Source organism: Lactuca virosa, chromosome 4, assembly GCF_052849685.1.
Source record: "Lactuca virosa cultivar CGN04683 chromosome 4, Lactuca_virosa_CGN04683_v6, whole genome shotgun sequence".
Taxonomy (NCBI): domain Eukaryota; kingdom Viridiplantae; phylum Streptophyta; class Magnoliopsida; order Asterales; family Asteraceae; genus Lactuca; species Lactuca virosa.
In genome coordinates, this window is record NC_136429.1 from 434,195,534 (window position 1) to 434,204,563 (window position 9,030).

The following is a 9,030-nucleotide window of genomic DNA, read 5'->3' on the forward strand; positions in this document are numbered from 1 at the left end:
AAATTCTTCGTTAATAAAACCTGGGGTTGTTCCACATAAACAGTTTCTTCAAGCTCTCCATTTAGAAATGCACATTTCACGTCCAATTGATAAACATCAAAATCTTTGTGAGCTGCATAAGCCAGAAATATACGAACCGCCTCAAGTCTTGCGACAGGGGCAAAAGTTTCTTCATAGTCGATTCCTTCTTGTTGTGAATATCCTTTAACAACAAGTCTGGCTTTGTTTCAAACAATATTTCCATCTTTGTCGGTTTTATTTTTGAAAATCCATTTTAACCCGACAATCGAAACATTTTCAGGTTTAGGAATTAACCTCCAAACCTTGTTTCGTTCAAATTCAGACAATTCAGATTGCATTGCAACAACCCAATCTGAGTGTTCCATTGCAATCTTAACTGTTTTTGGTTCAATCTTAGAAATGAAAACATTGAACATGCAAAATTCTTGATGAGTATTCAATACCTCATTCTTTGCACGAATTTGAGCTCTTGTTAAAACTCCCTCTTGTGGAGTCCCAATTACTTGATCCTTCGGATGATCTTTTGTCCACTTTTCCATTGGCGGATATGCTGGATCAAATTCCAAAGGTGCATCTTCGTATATATCATCGTTTTCTGAGCCTACAATCGAACAAGCATCATCAAAATCATTATTATCTTCAATATTTTCTGAATGCTCCCTCTCAACATTATGCTCCCCCTCAACATTATGCTCCCCCTCAACATCATCATTCATCCTTTCTTTTTTCCCCTCGAAAGAATGTTGTTCGTCATCTAATGTATTCGAATCCAAGTGCTCCCCCTCCACTGGATTGTTTTGCATACTTTCGTCATTTTCTAGAGAATTTGATGTTGCAACATCATTAAGCTTTGTTAGTTCAGAGATATGATTATCACTTGCATTGATTTCAGCATCAACAGCATGATCTGAAATTCCAAAAATTAAATCATAATCAATATCTAATGTTTGTGAGGATTCAGATTCATCTTGTATGTTTTTCAGAATTGGATGATTTTCAAACTGAGTTGTTGTTTGTTTAATGTAGTAATCATCAAATGTAAGATTAAAAGTTTCTTCAACTTTTCAACTTTTCGTGTTCATTTATTCAACACACGATATGCAACTGAATTATGCGAATATCCCAAGAAAATCCCTTCATCTGCTTTTGCTTGAAATTTCGTAAGATTATCCTTGAGATTCATAATGAAGCACCTGTATCCGAAAACATGAAAAAATTTGACATTAGGTTTTCGATTGTTGAGAATTTCATATGGAGTAATGTTGAAACGATGATGAATGAACGATCTGTTTTGAGTTAAACATGCGGTTGATACTGCTTCAGCCCAAAGATATTGTGGAAGATTCGCATATGCCAACATAGTCCTTGCCGCTTCGCATAGAGACCTATTTCTTCGTTCAACAACACCGTTTTGTTGTGGTGTGTATGGAGATGAAAAATTATGTGAAATCCCTTTGTCCACCAAAAATGAATCAAGAACATTTTTCTTAAATTCAGTTCCATGATCACTCTTAATTTTTCGAAAAATCTTCTTCAATGTTGTTTCCATCTTTTTGATAAAGTCAATCATGATTTGTGCAACTTCAGATTTAAGCCTGAGAAAATAAACCCACGTAAATCTAGAAAAATCATCAACAATCACTAAAATGTACTGTTTCTTGTTGAGAGTTGAAACAGTCGAAGGACCACACAAATCAATATGTAAGAGCTCCAGAGGTGCAACTATTTTCGAATCAATCGTAATTGGATGACCTTGTTTATGTTGCTTGCCAACTTCACAAGCTGCACATAAAGAATCATTGTCAAATTTAAGTACAGGTAAACCTCTTACCAGATCTTGTACCACAAGTTTATTGATGTTTCGAAAATTGAGATGAGAAAGTCTTCGATGCCAAAGCCAACTTAAGTCTGATGTTGCCTTCGAAAGAAGACATATAGCAGGTTTCCCTACTATCGGATTGATGTCCAAAGTGAACATGTCACCTTTCCTTTTGGATTTTAGTAACACCTCTTTTGTTGTGACATTCGAAATAATACTTCCTTCTTCGTTAAAAAGAACTTGATTGCCAGTGCCCACAACAAGTTGAGAAACACTTATCAAGTTATGTTGAAGACCTTCAACATATGCCACCCGATTCACTGTGAATTGACCATTCGTGATCTTCCCATATCCTTTGACTTGACATTTTTTATTGTTCCCGAACTTCACTACTCCAGCATTTTTGAGACTTCGAAAATCACGTAAATTCTCCTTCTTCCCAGTCATGTGATGAGAGCAACCACTATCGATGTACCACTTGTTATCATATTGCTCATCACATAGTACCTACATTTAATGGAAAAATTTAGGTACCCAACACTTTTTAGGTCCTTGGAAATTAGATTTCAATTTCGAATGTAATGAAGAACTTTTAACCCAATCACAAACTTTTGTTTTGAGACTATCAATTAAGTTCACTTCTTCATTTAAAGGAACTGAAACATATGTTTTTGATGGTTTCGAATGTTCACTGACATTACCCTTCGAATTCTGAGTTTGTGAATGAACATTCTTTGCTTTTATAACTGGTTTCCATGCTTTGACTGATATGTTCGAATCCTTAGACGATGAACTGCCATTTGATGAATTATTCATATACTTTTCATATGCTTCGTGAATTTGCTCCTTTGAAAATGTATTTGACTGATACGCCTTTCCTTTTCCTTCAAGCCAATGATCAATGTTCTTCCTTGACGTTATTCTTTTTTCTCGTGAAGTTTTCATAGTTTCTTTCTTCGTTTGATTTGGAAAATTTGGCTTTATAGGAACAAAATCAACTTTTGGTTTTGTTATAAAAGATTTAGCATATGATGTATCAACTGTTGATTTAAAATGTTGACGTTGAAAGAATTTTTGATTTGGTTTTGAGTTATTTGAAAATTTTCTTGGAATATTAGTTTCTGAAACTTTTGAAAACCTTGGTTGTTTATTCACTTCAGACTTTGAATGATTTGATTGAGATGAATATTGAGGTTTTGTTGAAAAATATAAATTTTTAGCTTTGAAAACATTTTTGGGTGATTGTGATTCAGACATCTTTTGAGACTCAACATTTTGCCAAAATATTTTCTTTCTTGCTTGTCTTTTTGAAATGTTGTTTTCCTTCGAAAATTTGTCAATTTGATCTTTGAATTCCTTGGAGTTTAATTTGACAACTTTTTCACATTCCTTTTCAACTTGTTTTGAATTCTCTTTTACAATTTCTGATTTTTCAACCCATTTTCTTTGTGGTTTTTGACGTTGGAAAACATACGAATTCTTTGTTAAGTTGTTTTCAACTGTGCTTTGATTTGCAAAAAAAACCTTCATCAGTTGTTTTTGAATTATCCTCTTCAACTAACTTTTTTAATTCTGGTTTGATTTTCTCAACATTTCCAGTAGTTACGAAAACTTGATTTGGAAAAATGACATTATCTGTACATTTCAAATTTGGATAAACCACTGAATTCGTTTCAAGATAGTGTTCACCTTTTTCATTCATCACTTTTTCAAACTTTTGTGTATCACCATACACCTGATCAACCACAATTCGAGGACTTTCTTCTTCCTTTGAAGATTTCTTTTCCTTTGAAATGTTCACTTCATCTTCATCATCACTATCTTCAGTTTGGCTGTCTTTGAGATCCACGAAGTTCATATCATAAACTTTCGAAGTTGAGGGTATATCAGTTTCATTTTCAACCATCAAATCCTTAACTTTTTCTTTTCCTTTTGATGTTGAAGCAACATTAACAACAGACAACTGAGAACAATCAACATCTTCAAGTTCACTAATTTCACTAATATTGTCAGAATTATCTTCAATATCAGCAAAATTAGATTGAGAATCTGATGTTGAATTCTCAGTCTTTTTCAAAATTTGAATTTGTTCAGATTTAGTCAAAGTATCATTCATTATGTTAACTAATTCATTCGCATCAAGACATTCATCAATTTTGACAATTCCATATTTATATCTATCGTCAGTGACTCTGTCAAAATCAGCTATTATTTGCTCACAATCATACGAAATATTATCTACCTTGGCTCTTTCGAATGCTAGGAAAGGTAGTAATTTTCTATGTTGCTCTTTACTTATATCACATGAATGATGTAAATTAGTTAATTTGCTATAAAGTCGTTTAGCAGAATTACAATAGATGTTTCGTTGTGCTAGCAAAAGTTTAACATCACTCGATAACATATCCCTATCACACATTATATTTGTCATTTGTAATTCCAAACATTCAATTTTGCTTATTTTCATGTCTAATCTCTTTTTGACCTCTAACAACTCCATTGACAACTTGTTGGCCTCATTGCTAGCAGACACAACAATTGAATCAAAATAAGTAACCGTCCCATCAAAAGAAATTAGTTCAGAGTCATAAGCATGTGTAGGAATATTAAAATATTCGAGAATTTTACGTACCTTTGTTGTCATTGGAGATTTGTCAGCTGCTTTGGATACGAAGCATCGTCCCCTCACTTCGAATTCCTCATCATCTGAGTCCTTCTCCATTTTCGCATACAACGCCCCATGCGTTGGATTCCTCATTTCCTCATCGTCTGACCTGGATGACCAGATTTGATAAGTTCCATCTTCATCCTCATGCTCACCCTTTGCAACCAATGACAAATTCTTTGCTTTAGCATGAACCACCTCAAGCTTTTCTGCATAGTATGCCTCATCTTTGACTTTATTCTTCCTCTCATCCTTCTTTCGAAGCATACAGTCATTTGCAAGATGATTCGCACCGTTGCAATAATGACAATCTATTCCTGCATCACCTTTCAGCTTCTTCTCACCCTTTCCATCAGCTATCTTCGAATCTTGCTTCTCAACTTTCTTTTTCTCCTCAACAACATTTTCACTCACAGAATTTCCTTTCACCTCAGCAAGCTTAGTCTTCGAATTGAACGGCTTTTTGAAAAATTTCTTGACACGATTATTTGAGTAAAATGCTATTGCTTCATCATCCGAATTCATTATGAATCCTTCTTCTTCCTCAGAATCACCATTTTCAGCTTCTTTCTCAGAAATCTTTGATACAAGATCTAATGGAGCTCCCAAATTCAACTTCGAATCCTCAGCAATTTCATTTACCTCAATTTCGTGTGTTTTCAATTGATTGTACAAATCATTGAGAGTTGATGTATCAAAACTTTGCTGATTCTTCACCATCATACTCACACTTCTCCATTCTTTTCGAAGCCCCATTACAAAGATGAGATTGAATTCCATTGATGTCCTGGTAATTCCATAGCGATTGCACCGATAGATTAACTCGTTCAGACGATCATAGTAAACTTCAATTGTTTCTCCTTCTTTTTGTTTGAAATCTTTCAACTCAACCAAACACTGTTTAACTGAATTGATTTTTGTCTTCTCACTTCCTCGAAATTTATCTTTCAGATTGTTCCAGACTTCCTTTGCAGTTGTACAACTCCTAACGTAATTGTACACAACTGGAGGTAATGCACCTCGCAGTTCCCTCATACACCTCTTCTCCAGTTTCTTCAGACGATCAGTTTGATTATCAACTCCAGAATTTGTAGAAGATGATCCAATTGGTTGAACATTCACTGAAACATTGACATTTCCAATGATACATGACCATAATTCTTCATCCAGACCATTCAGATAATCCTGCATACAATCAGCCCACTGATCATAGTATTCAGGGATTAGCATTGGAATTTTGGTTGATGAACCTAGCAGATGAGAAAACAAGGTCATCGAATTGAGATTGAAACTCGCCATTGTTGTACGGAAGAAGATTTTGAGAATTTTGAAAAGATTTGAGAATTTGAAAACAAACTAGATGAATCAAATCGAATTGATGAGAATAACACTCGATTCAACAATTCAAATGCAGAATCGAATCACAGACTAAGATCTAGACAATTTTTCACTTTCAAAAAGTGCGGAAACTTTTGAATCAAAAAGTTGATTCAAAAACTTTTTGAACAGCATGAAAATCAGATCAGAGATATGATTCCTGCTCTGATACCAATTGATGAACCAATGAATCGAGTAATGAATTAATCAGAGTATGAATTCAAGTAAGAATATGAGATTTGAACACACGATGTAAATATGATCTTGTTATGCTCTATTATGCTTTCGAATTCTTTATAGAGAATAGTAGACAAGTCTGTAAAAGTTCTTCTCTAACTCTAGTAAAATAATCCTATTTATAGGGAACTGAAAGCATACAAAAAATATACTAAGGCATCGACTCTAAAGCTTCGAATAAAAGCGTCGTAGTAAAATACATTACAAAATATTCGAAGAGTTCAAAACATACTTCGACTAATTACAATAATTCGACCCTTACAGTTTACGACCATAAACTCAATGAGAGTTGGTCCCAAAACCGTAAACTCCAAAAGAGTTTACCCTTGGACCCCAAACTAGGATCCTTGTGTGTGTTCAAGTCTTCACTTGACACTTAGCATCCTATACTATCCGTTCATCCAAACCACTCACTACAGGTGAGTTCATACCCCGTAATCAACCTTTTAAATGATTTTAAATGCTTTTATGGAGGGGATACAAGTTGAACTATTATAGTTATTATATCAATCACATGTGATTAATAACTACCAAACAAGTGGATTTCTTACTTTTCAAACTGTGTTATCAAACTGTTTTACTTCAAACTGTTTTACAAACTCTTTCATATATCAAATACTTTTATTAAACCCTTTTAAACTTATATTCTGTTAAATGTGTACTTATATAGATATAGTTATATAAGTAGGATTGAAAGGACTTAGGACTGATAGCTCACCTTACTTCCTGTTCCTTGTTTGGTTGTGGACTTAGGGTATTCAGGTTATTTGTCCGAAGGTCATTTGAATCCTAGTTATATATTATGTATATGTATATAGGTATAAAAGTTCCTTCTTTCATTCAGTTCAATACCTTTGGGTAGCAAAGGTATGCACACATGTTCATACATTCAAACAACATTACTAGTAAGTTATAATAGGTATAGTTTAGGGATATACTAATACTATTACTAGAACAGTGAAACATACAAAGAGTCAGTTCATACATGAGTCAATACTATACAGAGAGAACATAACATACATATAGAAAAAACTATGATGAGAAACAAACAATACTATACAGAAAGAACATACATACATGCTAGACAGGGAGAGAACACACAATACAGCTAGCACATACATATACTAGAACATTACTACAGTTATGTGAGCCACGTAATGGGGCATGGCACTACCTGTCATGACCGTTTTGTATCCAGAATCTCCTTAAGTGGGGAGCGTATGAGTTTGTGTATAGATCTATACTGGATTGACTGTCCTACACCTCGTTGCTCGCTACAGTGGGACTTGCAAGTCTACGGGTGCCAAACGTCATTTCTTCCGACATCTTACATTGTCGCGTTCTATATTCGGTAGCAGGGTACAGGCCCATCACATGGTACTTTAAATAACAACTGGTTTAAGGTAGTTAGTACAGCAGTAGTTACTTAATACAACACTACAGTACTATTTTATTTTCCCATTACATTCACTTTGTGATCTTCACACAATAAAAAATAATGTAAAAACTATATTTTTGGTTAATGATAGTCAGATTTGGGAAAATACACACTCTTACAAGAGACACACACAGATACTAGATGCCTTGGTAGAAGGCTACTTTTAGTAGGAAACATAGGGTTTTCTAGGGGAGTTCAAACAATTACAAACTTTTACAACTTATACAATTACAGACTTACAAACACTTTTATACAAAAACAGACACTAATATACTTATGATCTCACCAGCTTTAAAGCTGATAAACTCTTTCAAAATAACTTGTATTCTCAGGTCACCAGTAGACAGGTACCGGAGCCAGGTTTTGAGAAGATGGAGCTCGTTCAAAACTCATCTTTTATTTTGATTCATATTTTTTGGTGTCTATATAACTTGACAGAACACACTTGTATGAAATTATATTATTAATGCAATGGATGATGTTGTTGCTTGTTTATTACTATGCATTGTTGTGATATTGTACATGATGTCCTCCACCCCCGAATGATTCCGCCGTTCCGATTTTGGGGTGTGACAGGGTATCCATGCACCCTTCTCATGTTCCCGCGCATGTCCACTCAACTCACTCTCTTCTCTCTCCCCTCCTCTTATTTCGGCCGAGAACCCATCATACACACCCACACTCTTCCAAATTCTCTCAAACACTCACAAGAACACTCTTACATCTTCCCTCAAAATTTCGAGAATCACAAGGGCTACAAGAAGATCTTTTCTTAATATCACAAATCTTTGGTAAGTTGTTGCTTGATCCATACTTTAACTTCTTGATTTCCTTAAAAATCCCCCTTAACTCATACAAAAATTCGTGATCTTGCCTCTTAGAACACATCTAAGCCAAAGATCTTCCAAGAAGCTTGCTAGGCCGAAAATTACATCACTTTCTTCCATTTTTCTTCAAAACCGTGATCAACTAGAAAAGGTGAGTTCATACCCCTCTCTTTTCGGTTTTCCTAAGTTTTATGGGGGAGGATACAAGTAAAATGTGTAGATCGATGTGAATGTGTATGGTATGTATGATTTCATGTATGTATGTGTGATTTTATGTGCTTAAGTGTTGAATATGTAAACAAAAAGGAAAGAAATCTCGAGATCTATGGCATAAGAAGGAAAACAAACATGATCTAAGGTATATTACACTAAACAAGTCAAGGAAAGTTACCCTCTAAGATTAAAATCAACATATTGCAACATAAAACCAATTTTTGGGCTTAAATTGTCAAATAAACAAAAGTTGGGTTAAAATTGCCATTCACGGTTTTTCTTAAGGATCAAAAGGGTCAAAACAGTTAAAATAGAAGTTTTTATGAATATTATACTCTTCAAAGGACTAGAAATGTAATTTGTAGCTTAATGGGCCAATTTTTGGGCTTTTCGGCCCATTGAGCCCAAAATTGCGAAAAACCAAATTTTTAAG